Source organism: Ambystoma mexicanum, chromosome 6p (genome assembly GCF_040938575.1).
Source record: "Ambystoma mexicanum isolate Mex_15411 chromosome 6p, UKY_AmexF1_1, whole genome shotgun sequence".
Taxonomy (NCBI): domain Eukaryota; kingdom Metazoa; phylum Chordata; class Amphibia; order Caudata; family Ambystomatidae; genus Ambystoma; species Ambystoma mexicanum.
In genome coordinates, this window is record NC_090935.1 from 216,569,959 (window position 1) to 216,591,255 (window position 21,297).

Below are 21,297 nucleotides of genomic sequence, written 5' to 3' on the forward strand. Positions count from 1 at the left end.
TAACCGAAAGTTTCCACTGGCTATAGGTACTTCATCCACCTGGGAGAAGGCTAAGGAGACACTGTGGACCCCTGAAGGTTTACCCTTCCATCTGGGATCTCCTTTCCCATGGTCAGTTGACCCACAAACAAAGCATTTCCCAAATGCTCTATTGAATGGAGGTTTGTTCTGACCTCCATCTGGTTTGGGACCAGATGGTACACTAGCCTGATTTGGTTACCCTTGTGGCTTGCCCTGGTTATGTTTGGGGCCCTCTTTTGGAGTGGAATTATTGGAATTTTCTTTGTTGTCTTTCTTTGGCTTCTTTCCCACATCCTTCTTCTGAGTTGCCCAAGAATCCTTGTGAGTAGCCGTGTTGGCAACCCACAAGTCAGCAGGCGTAGCTAACTTCTTAGGATCTATCTCCTTTGAATCAGCCAAGTGCTGCCTAAGCTCAGGGGAGCAGACATCAAAAATAGACTCCAACATTACAAGATTCCTCAAACCTTCATAAGAGTTTACTTTGTAACCCTTAACCCAACCATCTAAGTTTTTCAAACATTCCCACACCCAGGTAGTCCAAGGGGTACCATCATGCTTTTTGAGGGTCCTAAACCTCTTAAGGTACTGGGAAGGGGTCTTCCCAAATCTAGCTATTAATGCTAGCTTCACACACTCATAATCCTGTTTATCCTCCTCCCCAACTCCATTACAGCATCACTTGCAACACGGGGAAGCCTAGAGAAAAGCCAAGGAATCAACTGATTCTCTGAGATACCTTGAATCCCATGATTGTACTCAAACATTGCTAACCAATCCAAAACATCAAGTTTACTCTCATACATACCAATCATTTCCTTTGGCATACGGGGTCTCTTAGGGCTGGAAGACCTAGAAGACTCTGGGAGAGAAGCATTTTCTAAAGACAATTTCTACATTTCTAGTTCATGGTTCTACTCCATTTCTCGGAGCCTTAACTCTTGATGTGTCATGGCAGTTTGTGCATCAATACGTTTCACTTCTAGTTCAAGTCTCATTTTCTCTAGTGAAATAAACTCAGGAGTAAGTGTAGGACCTGTGGGGGTCCCTGTGGACAGAGGTTGTGGTTGCTGAGCAGGCAAGGGGTTGGTAGCAACTCCCAACAAAGGGTTATCTACCTCTTCCTCAACACTCTCAGAATCAGAAACATCAGTATCCACATTTGCAGGAGGGGTAGGCCCTTCTGACCCACTCTCCAGACTTTGTTTTCCTAATAACTTAGCAACCAGTTCAGATTTTTATTCTTTACCAGAGAGACTCCTCTCCCTACACATGGTTCTCAAAACCTCTTCAGTGTAGCTTTACATATTTGACATGATTTCATTAGCTAATAGAATTTGTGGGGTTTAGCTTTGTGGTTAGTTGACCCAAAGCAACAGCAGCACTCTAAGTGTAATCACTCTACTTTCAGATCCCACCGCTGTACACCAGTGTTAGGCAGAATCCTGTGGTAGGGACCACAACACACTAAAGACTAAAAGTGGTAATACAAGTTCACCTTTGGTACAAGCCTGTACTACTATGTTAAAGTGGTAGCAGTAGCAGAGCAGCCAGGCTTATCTCAAGAGTATATGAGCAGTAGCAGAGATTACACAAAGGACCACAATTACTGTGACTCAAGCAAACACTGACTCAAGGTTTCAGGTAAAAAAATATGAGTACATTTATTTTTAAACTGTCTGTTATAAAACACTTCACTTCTATAGATTGGAAACCACACGTAAAATACACCACACACAACCAATTCCACTTGTGCCAGTAAATTCAAGGTAAGTACATAAGGATTTGACAGACCGGTGTTGCAATATTAACGCGTACCCGCGGGCAGAAATGCTCACGAAGTTAAAACACACTTTGTACTTAAGAATTTAAAGCAAGGGAAAAGTGAATAAAAATCAAAGGCAATACTTTTTCAAGGCAAGGGGACTCGAAGACAAGTTCAAAGATACAGATTAAAGTCAATAGGCCTGCGCCAGTGTCAATGGAACAGATGCTCAGTTGCCGAGGATCACACATTGAACAGTTTGAGATTCGATATAACAGTTCGTAAAGATTGTCAAATGAAAGGAAAAGTTATAAGAAGGAGGAAAGAAAGAACAAATCTTCGTGGAGGAAAAGGGTTCAACCCGATTCCGGCTGGTCAGACGGAGAGAAAGACCAAGTGTGCAGAGTACCTTATTCCGTTGGAGAAAAGCTGGTGCCACCGCACTTGTTCCTGTTAGTTCCTGCAGACTCACGGTTCCTGCGGCTTCAGTCATGGGGACAAGAAGGAGGATGTCTGGAGCGATCTACACTACCCAACGATGAGGCCAGCAGCAGTGAGAAAGACAACGATGAATAAAAGGTGCGCTCCTTTAAATCAGGAGAGGGCTCTTCTGATAGCTATCCGGACCACTACAGCACAGCAGTGATTGTGACCCAGAGAGGATTCTCTGACTAAAGAAAAGACGAGCTGGTTGGTCCCACCAGGCTCAAGGGAAGAAGACTCCGGACTGGATCTTCTCTTACTAGTTGAAGGGGTAGATAGCTCAGGACTGCAGCAGTCTTCTTCTCCGCTTCTCTTTGGTTCCTTGTAGTTCCAGAGGCGACTCTGCCTTCTAGCTCAAGAGTCTGGCCTTTTATGCCAAAATCCTCCATTCACACAGCCTGGCTGTCAATCACTCAGCAGGGGGGTTGTCCAGCCCGGACAACCACCTAAGCCAATCAATACAAAGTGTGACTTGGGTCTCCAAGGAGACCCTGTGCAGGGGGTAATTACACCCCTCCCTCACATTCAGCCCACCTAGACATCCAGATGCCAAAGGAGGGCTTCTGGTCAGAAGCCCACCAAAGGTCGGCGAACAAAAGAGGCAAATCTGGTTTGCTGCGCAAAGAAAGACCCAAGAAGGATGTTAACAAAAAGAAATAGCGATTAAACCCAACTGGAGCCGAAATAAAAAGTATTTGGGCTAGCGGGTTTAAAGTTCGAGGCTACTAAAATAGCCTAAAACAATACCACGTTATGTAATATAATCACGGTAGGAAAATTAGGGTAGATACCACTGCCACTGCCAAGTCTTAATGTTAAGTGAGGGAAACAATGCTCCAAGAGGTACAGATAAAAGGGCTAAGAATTAACCCTTTCCACTACTCCATATAAGATGGGGTGTACTGGATCTGTGGTTAAATGACTATGTAAAGTTAATGGCAACTTTACCCTTTTCTGGGAACAGTAGTCAGCCCCATAAATTGAGTCGGTGGGAAGTCGAAACGACAACCCTGTGCCACTGCACTGAAGGTGCTGTGTAACACACAAAAGTGTGGGGCTACTGAAGTGGTGTACTCCAGAGTCCACAATCAAAAAAAACAGATGAAATACACATGGCAAAACACAGGTAAGAGTGGGGGAAAAGCTCACACTCTTACCAAGTGGAAAAAATAAACTCCAGAAATCCAGCAAAGCTGTTGAGGGACTCACTAGGTAAGGGAAATTAGCCATAGAATGAGAATTCTCCCTAACACCTGCAAGCATTACAATCTTGTTTCTCTCAGAGGATACATAGAAAACAATTGGTTAAATACTTCAAATTCATCATCACTTACGGCATAACATAATCTTAGTTACAAAAACCTATGGGGATTGGGGTTTGGTTAGTGGTGGTGGTTACATATATACTCTATATGTATTAAACGTTTGATTGGGTTACACATATCTGATAGCTCCACCTGGAACCACCTCTAAATTGATAAAGATAAAAAATACATCATCCCTGCACCAAGTGATTGGTTGGCTAGCTATTTCATGGGTGGCATACTGCCACCCATGAAATAGCTAGCCAACCATTCACTTGGTGCAGGGATGACACCCCAATGGGGTGTCTAAATTGGTTGGCTTCTTGCTAACCAACCTTGGATACTTGACAGGCTATCAAGACATTAGCCAGAGAAGGGGTAAGAGGAGAGAAGTTACCATCCTAGGCCATGAGAAAGGGTGATCTATTTGTACCTGGCCTTGCACGGGGTCTCGCATTTGTGTGTACGTGTAGGGAGTACAACAGGTGTCCTATCTGTGTTTGCTTCTAAAGAATAAACAATGGGTCCTCATTACAAGTTTGGAGGTTGCCATGCCGCTAGAAACGGCATGGCAACCTCCAAACTTGTAAGCGGTTTCTAGCGGCATGGCTACCTCCAAACTCGGATCTAGGACCGGGTCCTGCAAAAGGGGACTTACTAGGCCATTCTGACCTTGGTGGGCCCGGTAATTCCCTTTTGCGGGACCCGCACCCGGTTCGTCCCCATCCCCATTTGAGCCCGCATAGGGCTCAATGGGAATAGGGAGGATGCTAACAACGGGCCCGTTAATGATGGGCCCGTTGTTATCATCCTGGACTGCTAGCGGGTCCCGCTCTACACGTCTGGTCTGGCCAGGTGTCCAGAGTGGGACCCTCTGCAGACCTCGTATTGTGGCAGCCCGGAATGATCGGTGCCAGTCCCTTACCGGCATAGTTCATTCTGGGGCCGCCAGCCTTGTAATGAGGCCCATTGTCTTCCAATCATGGTTCACGTGTGATGAGACCATGCATGAAATCGAATGACCTCCTATCTATTAAAGTTGTTGCTAATATTGCCTGGTGAGTTGTGCTTTATGGAGCTTTTTGGTTACTGTGTCCGTGCAGCTGGCTAACAAAGATTGGTTGTGCTCTTGTTAATCTGGGAGTATATTGCTTGCATCTTGGAAATTTATATCTCCTGCTTTCATTCTGACGTGCCTATCCTCACTTAATCGTGGTAACCTTGGCTTTGGTTGCTAGCTACTGCCTGAGCTCTGCACAGATGTGTATTTCTGTGGATTCAGCGTTCTGAGTTCTCTCGACATCTTGAGACCTTTGTTTAGTTGAAAGCATGCTGTGACTTCCATTTTTAAGAAGTTGGCTGCCTGGTTATTCTTCTGTTTCTATATTAGTGAGTTATATACATGTGTTATTCATGTTGCACATAACTTGTAGATTGCTTCTGTTAGTGCTCTTCACGTTTTGTGGATTCTATGTTAATATTCTTCATGTATAAATGCATATTTTATATAGTGCCTGCGTTTCTTCATGTGGAATGCATGCGTGCTTCGTGTCTCATGCACAGGCTTGTTCCTGTTACATTTGTTTTTGCTTTTGCCATCTTCTGCCTAAATGGTCTTTAGGTCTTGCTGTACCTGCCTGGGATAAGGGCGGTACGGTTGCCTCAGTAAGTTATGTTTCTCTCCTGTGCGGTGTTGGTTCGGGGGAGGGGCAGAAGCTATGTATGACGAATTCATCTGTAACCCAACAAGTATAGGGCTTGAATTTGATTATCATTCAGTATGCACCTATTTGTGTTTGTATGTAGAGTTTGTAGAGTTTTATATAGTGCAATCCTGCACTATAGATAGATAGGAAGCAACAGACTTCTGTACACGTCATCAAGGGTAACATATGAGGTATAGAAGGGGTTACATGGCACCTCTTTTAACATTTCAGATGAAGTATGGATTCTATGACTCAGGTGCATTATCCCAAGCATACAACCATTAGGATTAGAGGGAGAGTACAGTAGAGTTAGGTGCATTAACATTACAGGGCTAGTGCAAATTCAAGTGACACTGACAAGTTAGCAGAAATATAAAGGGAAAATCACAGGACTCATGAAGGATGGCATGCCGGGGAGATGAGCAAGAAATTTGAATGTACAAAGTAAAACTTGAAAAGAATAAGCTGCATCCATACAAAAAGAGAGCTCAATTGTTCATATGAATAGAACAAGCAGGCTAAACACGGAAAATGTATCTAAGGCAGCGGTATTCAAACTGTGGGGCGCAACCCTCAGGGTCCGCGGGTGCATCACTGGGGGGCCCTGAGAGCTCAGCATAAAATATATATATATATATATATATATATATATATATATATATATATATATATATATATATATATATATATATATATTCTTTTTTCAGATTGGAAGAAATGGCCAGAGTGGCTCACATGGTCGGGCTGAAGCATGAAACTGTCTCAGGCAACAATGAAAAAGTGGCCAGATACCCCAACCAGGACCCCACAGGGGGCGACAAGCCAGTACCGATAGGTAAGAGGAGCCAACTCTCCTAACCAATTCATATCAGGATCCCCCATTTCCCTTGACTTACCTTGTCTCTCCTTCCTCCCTCCTCTTCTTTCCCTTTGCCACCATCTGGCTCCCTTGTATTGTATTTATGTTATGACAACCAAATATGTTCCTTTGCTGCCATCTGGCTCCCTTGTATTGCATTTATATTATGACAACCAAATGTTTTTTTCAAACGTCACTATTACTAAACACCACTCACCTTACCTGTACACTTATGATGTATGTCACAACCACTGTCACGATTTTTCACAACACATGGTTTTGAATAATGAATCAGCCTTGATAAAGACCCTTGGGTCAAAACACGTGTCCGCTGACAACAAGGGGACCAAGAACCCCCCAATGTGTCAAGGAGTTACGCCCTTCTCACCTGGGTCAGTTCTTTGCTGGAGTCCTTGGTCGCTGCCTTCTTGCGGACGGACCTGGTTTTGAACAAGGCTGCCAGAGTCTCTTTCGACTCCAGAGTGCATTCAGTTTCCGGGACGCGGGTCCAGGAATCCGGGGAACTAGGAAAGGTGCAACTAGCACACAAGTCCAGGAAATAGGAGGAAAGGAAGGGACAAGGAACGGGTAGATGGACAGGTACAAGGGAATAATACCGCGAGCTATGGGACACACGTCGGATCGCTACTTTGCAATAGCATTGAGATGCGCGGAGCCGCGCAAGGCGTGGTCTATTAATAGAATAGGGGTTTCACGCTGGACGACCATGTTGGGAGTATTATGGAGTGCAAGCCCCGTTGTGACAAGGACCAGGAAGTCCAAAAGGGACGTGTTCTGTAGTTCATGACACAATGTACCATATGTATCTGACAACATTAACCAACCACTTGCACAAATAAAAGCGAATCACATCGCAGTCACAAATGTGTAAGAACTATTCTTTCAAACCCAATAAGCAAGATAGCCAGGAACAAACCCCCCTTTCTCCTTTTATAAAACCACCCCTGCCATTGCAGACAGCTGTGTGGTGTGAGAAACCAAAGGGTGTCTCACCCCCTATTCCTCTGGGACTTGTCATTCCGGGGCCAGGACATGCCCGTCGAATTCTGGATACAGTTCCTGGCGGTGGACTAGTGTGAGAGGATCACCTGAGTGGGGGGTCTTCATAGAGTGGGAGTAAGGCAGCCGATGGTGAGACGCAGTATTCCCCTCTTTCTTGTTCATCTAACCTATCCTATTTTTTAGTATTCTCCAAGGCCCCCCCTATTTACACAAACACTGGGCCTAGGATGAGGGTGACTGAGAGTAACAAGAGTTACTCTCAAACATCATCCTGGACATGTCCCGTTAATCGGGTCAGGCAAAGTCAGGCACTTGACTTTAAGTGCATACACCTGATACCAATTAGCTCTCCTCACACGGATAAAAGGCAGAACCTAGAGACACACTCTGAGCAAGGCAGAACAACGAGTGCAAGCAGCACTTCCGGGGCAAAGGCAAACCTACTGGAGCCGGACCAAGGGACGAGAGCAGCAGGTCGAAAACCCCAAAGGATTCACTACTGGCGGTCTTTGCCTCCAACAGGCTGCAAAATACACGCGGAGAAGGCCAGATCCCACATCAGAAGGCTGCATTTTGTTTCACGGACACCAGCGACCCTCCCAGGTGTACGGCAGAGTTGGGGGGGCGAGGCCAAGCCTGTGGTACTAACCTTGACTCGTGAATTGTAAACCGGAAAAACCAAGAAAGAAACACAAACATCCGGTGAGTTGTCAAGCAACCTGAGAGACCATTGTTTGTTAAAGAAAGTTTGAAGTGGCAACATTATTTCGCAAGTGAAGGCAGCTCGCATGTATATGATTCGCGAAGAAAGGCAGACCTGTGAATGAACTTTGAAGTAAGGGCAGCTGTGAAATCAGCTATACTGAGTAACGGAGTGGTCTGACGAAAGGAAGTAGACCACTTGAAAGTCTCTGTGAAAGGTGCATTGTTTGTAAATATAAAACGAATGAACTACAAAACCAAAGTAAGCAACATTAATTCCTAGAGAAGGGGAGAGTGAAAGTTGAACCTTGAACTTTCAGTCAAAGTGGTCCTGCGGAGGTCTGTAAAGAAAGCCATGCACATTCGAAAGTCCTTGACATCCAAAAGCAGCCTGAGACTGACTGAGTGAAACTCAAAGTGTAATAAATTCGGGGAAGGGAGCCCCCTTGCAAGTCTTGTTGATCTTTGTCCTGAAGAGATCTGAGCCAGACCGATGGAGACCTACGTGAACTTCTGTCTGAAGAGGTCGGAGTCCCACAGACTGTGTTTTGAAGAGGTGTGAGCCTGACAGAAGGGGGTCCTACCATACACCTTTTGTTGAAACATTATTTGGAAGTCTGGAAAGAGAGACTTTGACGTCGAAGGCCAGGTGGGCCTCGATCCACATTTTGGAACTGTTTATTCTGTTTAAATCCAGAGTGCGTCATCTGGCCTACAGGGACCGCCTTACTCAGTGTGATGTAACGTGGGGATGAGAGCTGATTCAGCTACATTTATTCTTTTGAACACTTGAGTTTTCCTTTACATACATTTCTCCTTTATACACTTTGTGTACAAGAGATAGGGCAGGGATAAGGTTTAGTTAGCATAGGCCATTCTTGATTTGATGGACTCCACTAGGACTGTTTTGTTTATCATTTGATGGTCGAGACTACTCCATTCTTAGTTATAGGGCAAATTAGGAGTGTTTACAACCCCATAAACGTCAATAAAGGTTTTACAAATTGTACCTATTGTGTCAGTGTCATACTTGTGATACCATGCCTCCCCCACAGTGGCTACAGGGAAAGATGAAAATAACAGATATCTTGTCTTGGGGGAGGGGGTAAGGCATGTGCCAAGGCTTCCTGACTGATATTATTTAGTAGGATATCAGGTTGCCTCAGGATATCAGGGAAAGTTTGGTGGCTGTATTTTTCTGTGGGTAAACCAAAAGTTCTTTCAGGTTTTGTATGCTGACCCTGTTCAGGGCTCTTAGCATGTCTCTTTTGTTTTTGTCTGTGTTTCTTATCTGAGTCCTAGATGTACTACTGTAGTGTTTTTCATAAAACAAACTGCCAAACCTTCTGCATTTTTCTTCTAACCTCCACCTCTTCTGGGCTATAGTAGAGGACCAAACACCTGAAGGAATTATGGGTTGGGTTGCTTAATCAGAGAACTAAACATAAGGAGTTCAAGGAGGGGGAGGGTGATAAGTATACAGGCCTACCTTAAATACCTGATTGTCCTTGCTCAGGACCTTCAGAGAGTGGTCCAAATGTCCTAAGGATATAGTGCCCAGATAGTATCATTGGTTCATCACAGTTGCAGGGCTATAGAGCCCAGTATGCTCCTTGGTACAATTACTGTTTCATGGATATAGCACCTAGCATGCTTAGTTACCACATTCACAGTTTGAGGCATATAGTGCCAGGAATGATCCTTTGCACCTCTGTAGCTTCTGTTTGCTACAGGAATTGGCACCCTCTGAGCCATGGGGCAGCTTACAAGGCTTCATTGTATAACAAATGACTACCATAGGGGACTTCTTATACCCCTTGTCTTTAAGAATGATGTATAACCAAGAATGTTGACAATATTGAGACTATCACCAGGGTTGTTGTCAGGCGAAGTCATTGCTAATGTGGAACTAGATTGAATGTCAAATCTAACACCACCAACCAAATTAGATATTAATTTGTACAACAATTGATCCATTGATGTACATGGAAAACTGCAAACATTTCCTAGTCTTTGGCTGTTTCTTGTCTTCTCTCACCATTCACCTCGGGACAATTGCTCCTGAATCTTCCCAAATGCCATATCACTCTGCATCACATCTCCATGTGGACCTGCTACCTCACAGAGAACTACTATTGAGTATCAGGACATTGGTGAAGGTTCTCACAATCCAATACCATCTGCCAGTTTCTCAAACCATCTTTGAATAGTCCCTAGCTGCACAAGAAATTAGCCTCTTTCTTATAAAAATCATCAATCATATGAAATAGAATCCACAACTATCTGGAAAACCAAAACATAGATTTTTCTTGGAATCAAATACTCTTTGTTTTCAGAAAAGTATATATGTTTCAACAGTGAGAAAACCGAGCTTCTGCTGATTGGCTTTCCCCCTGGGCAAGCTAGACAAGCAATATAGGTCCTTCACCGTTGACAACATCACCATCACTGTCTCCCAAACGGTCAAGACCTTGAAAGTCTACCTGGACCCTAACCTGACCATGAATAGGCAGGTTAATGCCATTGCATCCTCCTCAGCCCATTATTCCAAACGTCTTAACGCAGTGAGACCATACCTCTCCCAACAGAATTGCCTCACCATCGCCAGGGCAATAATTGGCTTAAGAGTGGACTGCTGCAATGCCCTTCTAATAGGAACTTCAGGTAAAAACATCCTTGCTAAACTACCACTAGTCCAAAACAATGCCCTTAAAGCCGCCACTGATCTATCACGCAGGGACCATATTTTGGGCCTCAGGCGACAGGTCCACTGGCTACCAGTTAAGGAAAGAATCATTTTTAAAACTCTTACCTTAACACACAAGTGTCTTCACGATCTGGCCTCTCCGTACCTTGTCCAAAGGTTCTCTAAACCCCTTGCCTCCAGACCAGCCAGAATGGCATATTCCAACATGATAACTGTGCCCAAAATATGCAGAGCTCATGCTGGTGGCACCAGTTTCCCCACTATGGCTGCCACCCACTGGAATTCCCTCCCACCTCATATCAGGCAAATAGATTCTCATGCAGCCTTTTGCAAGGCCATCAAAACTAGTCTCTTCGTATAACCATGCATGTTTTTCTTTAACTAAGTAATCTGTACCATATCTGCTATATGTGTAACACTGTATCGTTCTCAAGACCACTTCTGCTGGGTGGATTTTTTGTAACCCTAAAATAAGCCTTCTTACACTCCTACGCACTGCAGCCCACGGGCACCTCGATGCCCGTGGGCTGCAGTGCGCTCTACAAATGTAAAAAATAAAAATAAATATATTACTAGTAGACACCCTCCTTCCTGTCAGCTGCAAAATCCTGGTCATCAACTATGATAAAGAGCCTGTGGGCAGTGACACTTTTAACTCTCCCACCCACCTTCACAGTACGTTGACTGGTGTAAACTCCTCTCCTTTAAATACCTTAGATGTACATTTTCTGTCGACTCCATCACCTCTTTCTGGAGGCACTGCTATCTTATGTAAGGAATACGCTGAATGAGTCCCAAACTGCAAACAGTCTAAAATAAATTGCTCTTCATCAGGGATTTCAACATATGGGTTGTCAGCTCAACTAGCAGTCAAAGCTCATGCTTTGGTAACTTTGCTTAGAGCCTAAGTCTCACACATCAGGTCATTCAACTTTCTCAAATGGGTGGCAGCACATGGGCTCTTAACAGCTAACCTCTACTGCTTCAAAATCACCCAACGCTCTTCATAAACTCTTCCGATGTGGCTTGATAGAAATGCCAAATCTATGACCAAAAAAAAAGTCTAACTCTGAATTCATATTCAATAAAGAGACCCGTGAGGAGAGCATCTATCCATAACTTCTTGTGTTTCTGAGGGCTATCGTTTTGTATAAGAAAATACTCCACGTTTTGAATTTACTGCACCCTATATTTTCACACATCTAGGAAAAATAGGTGCTATTATATGATATGATATGACATTTATAAAGCACCTCTACACAAGTGTTTCAAGACGCAAGGGAGGGGAAACAAAGGAAGACCAAGACAACAATCTTACTATTCCTAGAGACATTGAGATCACGCAAGTGCAGGGGAGAGGGAAGGGGAAGAGTGCCTCGGGAAGGGGAGAAGGAGCAAGTGCAGGACACAGGATCAAAAACAAGTAGTGTGGCCAGCAGGTGGCAGTTAAGTGCAGACAACAAGTGTCTAATAAGTGCAGGTAAAGGGGCTGTAGGGTTGCAGAGACAGACTCAAGTGCAAGGGTTGCCAGGAGGCAGTGCAGGTGTGGATCTGGCCAGGCAGGGGCCTGGGCCCGAAGTCCAGAGGGTAGCCTGGTGACCAGTGCAGTATCAGGCAGGAGATCAGAAGGGAAGAAGAAGAATAGAGAAGGCAGAAGCAAAGAGGAAAGTCTTGAGATGCTTCAGGAACCAGAGATGGTTCTGCTCAAGTTTCAGGGAGGCAGGGAGGCTGTTCCAGAGGGAGGCACCAGCTGAAGAGAGAGATCCACCCCCAACTCATTGCTTGGAGAAGCAACTGATCCTCGGGGAGTTGGAGATGGATGAGCGAAGAGCTCGAATAGCAAGATATTTAAGAAGAGAGAGTTGGAGGTGTTGTGGTCCCAGGTCCAAGAAGGCCTTGTTGACAATGCAGAGGGTCTTGAACTTGATCCTTGCAGTCACTGGGAGCCAATGGAGAGATTTCAAGGCTGGAGAGATACAATCCCAGGGCTTGAGGCCAAGGACAAGTCTCGTAGTCCTGTTCTGGATGAACTTAATTCCTCAACCTCAGAGGGATGAAAGACTGATTCAACCCTGACAAAATATGAGCTTTCAAAGTGCGGGCTGGCACACATATCAGAGTTGAGCTTTCAACCTGCTGACATTTTCCTCTTGCTTCTAAGCATTGTTATCATAAGTTACTAAATGAGGTGTTATGCACATTTAAGGAGAAATACTGTCTTCTGAGGTCAACAAATGAGTATTAATTTCTGTTGCCCATAAAAAATTACGTTATATAAGATAGTCTTATGTAAAGTGATTTGGAGAAACTGTTATGTAATTAATGGATTACTATAAATGCCTGAATGTTAGCATCAATCCATCCAAGCCTAAATTTACAATAATCTCATTTGTTTAATTTAGTGTTACTTTTAAAAACAATCTTAGCTTGCTTGAGTTATGTGAATCTTATTTAATACTGGCATACCTGAAGCTGAATGAGATGGGGTTATGAAAGCATTCGGACACACATTTAAATCAGGATGACACCAATTTATGGTCTTTTGGTCAAACTTGATTACTGTTATCAGAAACAGTTAGTGCCCCCTTCAGATCTAAATCGGCGATGGTCAATCTAAATTGTGGCAAAGGTAATCCTATAGACTAAGCAGCTCTGGATTTAGATTGTCTGCTAAATAATATGGACATCCAGGTACATAACGTAGCCCCCTCTCACATAAAGGGCCATACGCTAGATTGGTTATTTGGGTGTAACATAAACGTAACCAACATACTCACAACACCTTGTATATGGTCGGACCATTTTCTTCTCACAGCCACGATAAAGCTCCTGCTACTCTATTGGGGTAAACACGAGATTCCAACTCAGAGCTATGGTAGGAACTTTCTAAAAATAGAAAAGAGAGATTTAACCAACTGTCTGGAAGCACGTATGTCTAAAACAATGGACCAACACTGCCCAGTTCTGTTGGTGAAATGCTAAAATTAACATCTAGGGGCTTTTTTTGAACATCGTGGCGCCACTTAAAACCGGAATGGTTAGAGAACGTCCTAACCATCAAAATAGGTTTACATTGGATCTTAGTAACTGGATTAAGGAGAATACCCAGGAAAATAGAAATTCTGGAAACTAGAGAAATATAAACACAAAACTATGGAAGCCAAAAATGTCTTCTACAATGATTGAGTAACTAAAGCGGGTAATGAAACAAAGGAACAATTTAAACTATACATATACTGGGAAAAATCAAATGTTCTGACTCCATCATTTCTTTCCCGACATAGAGACCTGTATACATATCCAGAAAGCGTTTGCGGCGAAAATTACTGCAGCTCGTATTAAAATCTGTTCCGTATTTTAAACACAACCCCAATCAGAACCTTCCTTAAACCCAGATCAGGGACTGTGTTTCGAATCCCAGGTGCTTTTTAATTTCATCCCTGTGACTGACAGCGAAGTAACAGATTTACTGAAAGCCATGCAACAACCAGCTGCCCCAGGGATCTCCTTTCATCCGAATTCATTCTAGAAAATGGAGACCTGTTTGTGCCATTTTGTAGAAGATTCATTGATGCCTTTTTGTTCACAGTATTGTTCTGGCTGCAATTAAAGATGTAGCTGTCACACCATTCTAGAAGAAGCGGGGCTTGATCCTAAGTATTACGCCAACTTCAGGCCTATAACAAATACTCCTTTCATTCTGAAAATCATTGATAAAATGGCTACTTTCCAGATACAGCATCACTTAGAGACCATGGGGCTCCTTCACAAGAAGCAATCCAGCTTCTTTACATCTCATGGAACTGAGAGCCCCCCCTGTTGACTAACAAACTGGAAAGGAGTTGGTCGGGCTTGCTGATACTTTTGGATTTATCAGTAGCCTTTGACCTTTTAGAACATAAAGGTCTGTTAGGGAAACTGACTCATATTGGCCACTTCTCCAATAAAGCTACAGTATGGATGGAGTCCTTTCTTTGTGGTCATAGCTCCAGGGTCTGTTTGGGGGATGTGACTTCTGACCCATCTCCTATTTCTTGTGGGGCCTTGTCTCTCCCCATCCTTATTCAACCTCTACATTAAGCCCTTATGTGTTGAAATCGAAACATTTGGGGCCTTTTTCACCAACTATGCCGATGATTTCCAGCTGACCATGGAGCTGAGTGGAAATTATGAGGCTGATCAGGAGAACCTGGATAAAATGTAAACCTTCATTAAGGAATGGATGACCACAAATTGGTTATGCGTGAACGCTGCCAAAACCGAACTCATGGTCTATGGATCAAATCAGGCTAGAGAAAAACTGGGTCCAAATTATAGTGTAGATGGTGGTTTTATTGCCGTTGTTGATAGAGTTATAAATTTGGGAACATACATGGAGGCATCGCTTAACACCGATTTTCACATAAATGATGTTATCTACTATCTTAGACAGATTTGTCATTTGGTAACTGTTGGGATAAGAACCACACCAGGATTGCAAGTTGGAAGTTTATTCAGCATAAGTAAGACAGCAACCATGAAACCCCCAGCCAGCACATTAGCCCAGCACCAATTGACCATCTCAAACAACAACATCTCCTGGGATTCCAGAAGCAGTACACCATGACATCATCTGCCCATGTGCACATGGGCAGCTCATCATCAACACAAAACGTTTCCAAGGTAACTACATAGCATTTCCTTTGTGTGCACACATCTCATATATATAACACACCCCCTCCCTTATTTAACACAATTTTATAAACATTACATTTAAACAAACAAAAGAATAATCACCAACCTAGAAAGAAAAGAAAGAAAGAAAACCAAAAAAAATGAAACTCATATATACGACATAAGCTTATATTGAGAAATTGTATAATAGCAAAAGCTACTCTTATTTACTTCCGTATTTTAGCAGCTCTTGACAAGTTCCAAACTTGACCACTCTCAATTCTCACAGCTCCCTTAAATACCTGGACAACTTTTACAGGATCTGTACATAGAGGATCCCCCTTTTTAGGAATTACCGCTCTCCTTATTCTGATCAAATCGCCTACTTCAACCACTGTTGTCCTTCTTCTAGCAGACCTCTCATTCATCTTCTTAACCCATTTTTCCTTTCTTCCATCCATCCTCATCCTCACCTCCTCCACTACTTTACCCGTCTCTCTCGCTCTACCCAACCACGCAGGTGACAACATAGTATTACCCTTCCGCCCTCTTATCATTTCAAAGGGACTGATTCCCGTTTCAACACTGGACGCCATTCGCACAGCAATCTTCCGATTAAAACCACATGCACTCGCTCCTCTAATTCCCTCCATTATGCAACGATTAATTCTCTCAATCATGCTATTTCCCTGTGTCAGGTGTATCGACCCACGTTCAAGTTATTATGCTGCAACATTTGGTGCTGTGGGCTTAGAAAATCCCAGATGCCCGAAAAGCCCACATTTGCGCCAGAATCCAGGAAAACTGTGCAGTTTTTGCACACACCAAAATGGTCTCCTGACATGCTACCCACCAGTGCGAGCGTGATGGGCCAGAAGCGCCATGAGTGAAACGTGGTGCCAAAGGAAAAACAGCAGTGCCTGTTAGCTCAAAAAGCGCTTTGAAATCACCTTTGTTTCTCTGAAATGCAAGCTCAAAATGCCTATTTCAAACATAGCAAGATATTCAAAAATCTTACTGAACACCAGCAGACGTCTGGTAGAATGAAGTCTTGTGTGCATACCAAATCTGGAAAGATGAAGAGCCTAAAATAATGTTCATAACAAAAACTGGCTGAGCTGTGGATGTCAGCAGCTTAAGTGAAATGGGATTTTAAGCCACTAAAATCGAAATGTTTAAAATAAATGAGTGACCTACTTTTCAGTGTCACATAGGTTGCAACTGTTTAATGTCATAGTTTTGAACTTAGAATCAGCCTTCTAGCTGCATGTGTCAAAATTGTAAGTTTGATTTGAATGAAGAAAAATGGGAACAAAAGTGACCTTTGGCTGAAGCCTGGCTTAAAGGGACTGAATTCTGCCCGGCAACTACCCCCGACAGGAGTTGAAACTTGCCCAGCAACTGTATTCACAGGCCTGGCCTGCCTTCTGCTGCCCCACCAAAAGGAGATCACACCTCTCTGATTGAATCAGAGGAGGGGTGCCTGGGACTGCAGGGAAACAGAACAATGAACTTCCCTTTGCTGCAAGCAATTGCTAAATCAGGGGGTCGTAAATGGTTTCCTCGTGGAAGGAAATGGGAGGGGCACTGCCTCTGTGAGCCAGCTGAGCTTGGAGGAAGTGGACAAACCAGAAATTTGCCCATGTGCTTTGGGAAACCACATCCCTCTGGGCCAGAGGATACATTTGAAAAGATGGATAATTCATAGTACAAAATTGTCAAAATTATATAAATAATATCATTATTCCTGTGATTTTTCTGTGCACATTTTAAGAGGTGTTAGGACTCTGTGGTATGTTCTGGGGGATAGTAGCGGAAAATAGGGTATTACTCCAAATGTCTGTATGTTAAAAATCTGACACTTCATCAGCTGATGCCCATATTTCTTGCGTACATTTGTGTAAATTCTAGAAAAGTCTAGAGATTGTGTTCTGGATGAAAAGGGCAGAATTCTGTCAGAAGTGAACACAACATCTTACAAAGACAGGGATCGGATGGTTTGGCGCTACAGAAAATATGTTAACTGGACATATAATATTAGAAAATGTACATAGATAAATATGCATTTAAGTCAAACATAGATTTGTGTGCAAAGTGACAAGGGGAGTGTTCTTTCTGTATGCCATAAAAATGATGCCTGATGACACAGGATGACTCACAATTCAGTTCCCCAGTCAGGCGACAGAGAATCCTATAGCCTATCAGGATCCTCAGAGGGTTGGGCATAGAAAGTCAGCCTTCCCACCCACTTTCAAAAGACATAAAAAGAACCATTGAAACCCAGATAGGGACATGCACTTTCCACTTTCTTGTGAAGCACTTTGACGGACGACATCCAAATTCAGGCACTATCCAGAGACCAGAACTTAGAAAACCAGACTCCAGACTCCAGAACTTTGAAGCAGAAGGCCTACTGCAAGCTAAAAGCATTCTCAGCTGGCCTTACCATTTTGCAAACTGATTTACCCCAGACTTCCAAGGGGCACATCAGAATAAAACAGCCGGGCTGTGCTGTTTGATTTTAGCCAAGAACTTTTGCCAGAACCAGACCCAGAGAGCAGTGCTGTATCCAGAACCGCAGACCAGACCGCTGTGCAGTGCCAAGAACTTTTGCCAGACCAGAGATCCAGACCAGCAGAGCAGAGAGAACCGCAGCTAAACCTGTTGACCTGATCTGTGACGAGGCCCATTCCTTCCAAAATTAGGAGTGAGTATCCAGCCAGAGCTGTGCAGAACCAATCTCTTAGTTTAAAATAATCCAATTCAAACCATTTCCACCTATTTAGAACTGCATAGAAATTGTATGTCCATTCTGTGATTTGAAACCTGTGAAAGTGTCATTTGAATCTTACTTTATTTCTGAGAATCTACCTCCACTAAATCGTACGTATCTTGTGAACCATATGTGCTAGGAACGAGATTTAACTTTCATTTTAAAGCTAAGATCCTCAGCTTTCCAACAAACCTTTCTACTCCTTATAGTTTTTCCGTAATCCCGATCAATGCACTCGGAAAAAGTGCTGTGAATTGCAATTTGACTCAACTTCTTCACCTGTCAAAAATAGCTGGCTTTTGCTTCCATTGCTGAACTTCATTTTCAACCTGATAATCCCTCATGAATCATTGCTAGTGTTGACCTGAACTAATTCAAAGTAGCTGTCACCCACCCTGAATCTCCTATAGGGGATTAAAATCATTTTTAGAATATTTTCACTTCATTGCAAATCGCATTAAAAGTATTTCTGCATGTTTTAAAAGCATACTGGTTGCTCTAAGCTTGCTAGGGGGGGACTAGAATTTGTATTGCTTTTGATTGTATTCCTGAAAACCTGTCTGCTCTCTTTTCCATCTCTTTATATTGCATAGGGGGGGGTGAATTGTCAATAGAAAAAGTGATCATATTATCTCTTGTTGAAACCATATCAGTTTATTTCTGTGCTGCATTCTTTCCATCATTGCTTTTCCTTGAAACCATAAAAGTATTCTCTGCTACCTTATCCTTTCTAAACTAACTCCTCACTGATTGAAAAGAGTGTGCAATTGTATCATTACCCATTGTTGATCAACATTATATTCATAAGTGTGCTATCAAATATTAATTTATTCATAAAAGTGTGATATATATATATATTGTTTAATTTTTCAAATAAATCTTTTAATTTGCAAACAAACCTACTTCTTGGCTCAGTGAGGTGAGGGGGATTCAAAGAGAGGGGCGTTATACAAGGGTTTATCATCCGGATCTATGAACTTGTCATAAAAATATATAAATAAGGGCTTCCCTTGGTTATCCCAGACTAGGCATTGACTTAGTTGGAGTGCTGAATTGAAGTCACTTAACACCTGTGGATAATAGAGTACATTTTTCTTATGCTTTATACCACATCTGTACACATACTCTTGAAACAATTTACCAGTGAACTGTGGACCATTGTCTGTGAGAATACTCCTAGGCAGTCCTTCTCTCTCGAAGATATCTTCCAAATATCCCACAACAGACTGTCCTGTCACATCCCTCAGGACCTTAAATTCCGTCCACCTCGAAAACATGTCTATTAGGGCAATAAGAAATCTTCCTCGTCCCTTACCCATGTCAACAGGACCCAAAATATCAATCGCAAGATCCTGCCAGATGCCATTAGGCCAACAAAACACAATCCCACAGCAACGGCTTCCTCCCACTCAGGCTATAAGTTTGTCTGTAGCATCTGCCCGCTATATATACAAGCTGCCCATTCAATATATAAGCAGACACACAAGGCCTTTCAAAAAATAACACATATTTTAATGTCTATCACAGTCATAAAAAAAGTAAAAAACACCAGTGATGCATCTAAAAAGAACCCTACAGGTTCACAGAAAAAGGCACCAATTCATTAAGTGTGTATCTGAACATCACCCATTAGGTTTGTACAATCAAACATAATATGTGGACACACTTTTGTTGTATATTCTTATTACAATATTCTCCTCTTCTTTGGGAAAACCAATGTGCCAACACTAGACACGTGTTTCTAGAATCTATACATTTCACAAGAATACAATCAAGTTAATTTCCTTTGTATTTCTTCACAGATTCTGTCTTCAGGACACGGTTTCTTTATCACGTAGTCACATTTGAAATGTGTTGCATACCAGGGGCACCCTTGTACTCCCAAAAATAGATCTAAAAATGATTTAAAACAAGACAGACATCTATATCAGATATCATGTGTGGTATCATGTAATGTGTAACAAGGCATAGCTACTACATACATAATCTCTTTTTACTTATTAGCCGGTGGGACAGTTTTCACTCAAGCCCTGATCATCCCTAGATCTGGGCAGTAACCAACCCTGAAATATGAGTTGTGTGCTTCATCTGTAATTATATCAACATGCGCATATCTATGTTACATACAATTTCTATATAATGATCCTACATCTAATGTGTCACAAAAGAACATGGTCATGTATCTTCTATGGTAGTCATTATTATTTTCTCATCACATTTTCACTCACTTGTAAATGTGCTTTGATCTTCTGCGCAGATTATTCACTTCATTTCCTTGGTAATTTCATTCAAACACCTCTATTGCACGAACACGTGTTGCTGATTTTCTGCGGTCTACCTAGTAATCAATCACAGTACACACTTCTCTATGACTACACCGAGTATCAACCTGTATCAAAACTACAGAGCCACGTGTTACTGATTTACTGTGATCTACCCAGCAATTAATCACAAGGAACTACACCAAGTGTGAACCTTTTAAACAACAATGTTGCAGCCTCTTCTAATGCTTACCGCTAAGTGGGAAAGCCAAACACAACTTCCTCGTTTCTTTCCCCGTTGCTTACAAGTTGTCTAATCACAATCTTCAACGGTCCATGTCAACCCGCCTATAAACACAGTAAAACGCCACTAGCATCGCTCTTACTATCCATAGGGTAGCGCTCTATTCAATCAAATTCTCCCCTCGCGTTACCTTAACGAAGGAGTTTCAAGCGTCTTTCGTTCGTCCTCTTCCAAAGTTTCTCTATGGTGATGCACGGTCACGTTTTTTTTTTATATACCGCCTGTCTGCCGAGAGAGGGGTTATGTGTTTGTTGTGATACAGTTTAGTCCTCACCCACACGGCCCATAAAAAGAGGACCATATAGCTTGGTTTAGCTAACAGATACCATTAGGCGCCACCACTTTTCTTACAGGCTGAACAGCAGCTGAAATATTCTTTCCTGATTTGACACAAACTCCACACTCTCCAACCACTCTCTCAATCTCGCGATCAAGACAGGGCCACCAATAATCAGCTTGTATAACTTCCTTAGTTTTGCAGACACCAATATGACCTTGGTGTGCCATTTCAACCAATCTCACCCTCAAACTCCCATGGACAACTAATTTGTCCCATCGATATAGTAGCCCATCTTTCATGACAATTCCCCTCTCACTTCCCACAACGATCTTTCCTCACGCGACAACAATCTCTTCTCTGGCCAACACTCCCTGAACAACCTCATTGCTTCTCACATGTTTGCTCCTCAATTTATTTTTTCTTTCGCACCTTCCTTCTTTTTGTCACCAATTCTCAACA